The 399-nt window shown below is 66.9% G+C and overlaps 1 protein-coding gene across 10 annotated transcripts in view; it reads right to left on the bottom strand.

Annotated features, from left to right (window-relative positions):
- Positions 1–399, bottom strand: part of IFNAR2 (interferon alpha and beta receptor subunit 2) — a 92,759-nt gene that overhangs the window by 36,154 nt on the left and 56,206 nt on the right. The gene's annotated exons all lie outside the window — the stretch shown is intronic.

The raw sequence follows: 399 nt of genomic DNA, 5'->3' as shown, positions 1-399 counted from the left end.
CCCCGGGGCCCTGCGCCTGAGAGCGGGCCTGGCAGAGGCTGGCGAGCACCGGGACGCCCTGGAGTTAAGAGAACACACGGCAACGCCAGCCCAGGGCTCCGGCGGGGTGGGGAGGCGTGCGCGGCGGCGTTTCCCCAAGGTAGGATGCGGTGGAAGCACGCCATCAGCAAAGCCGGCGTGAGAGTCTCAGGGAACTCCCCTCCCGTTCCCAGGGACAAGCCGCACAAGCCAGCCCTTTATCGCGCGGTCACTATCCACGGCTTCTTCCACCGACTGCTTGGAAGGCGTTGTTTCCGCTTTCTCAATGCGTGTGGGGGCGCTGCTGGAAAACACCTCCGGGAGTGCTGTTGGCAGCGCCCGCGTCTGGCTCTGCAACACTCCCGGAAAGCGCGAGGAGGG

This window comes from Tupaia chinensis, unplaced genomic scaffold (assembly GCF_000334495.1).
Source record: "Tupaia chinensis unplaced genomic scaffold, TupChi_1.0 Scaffold000392_1, whole genome shotgun sequence".
Classification (NCBI taxonomy): domain Eukaryota; kingdom Metazoa; phylum Chordata; class Mammalia; order Scandentia; family Tupaiidae; genus Tupaia; species Tupaia belangeri.
The sequence above is the reverse complement of the archived record's forward strand: the minus strand, read 5'-3'. Positions and strand labels throughout refer to the sequence as shown.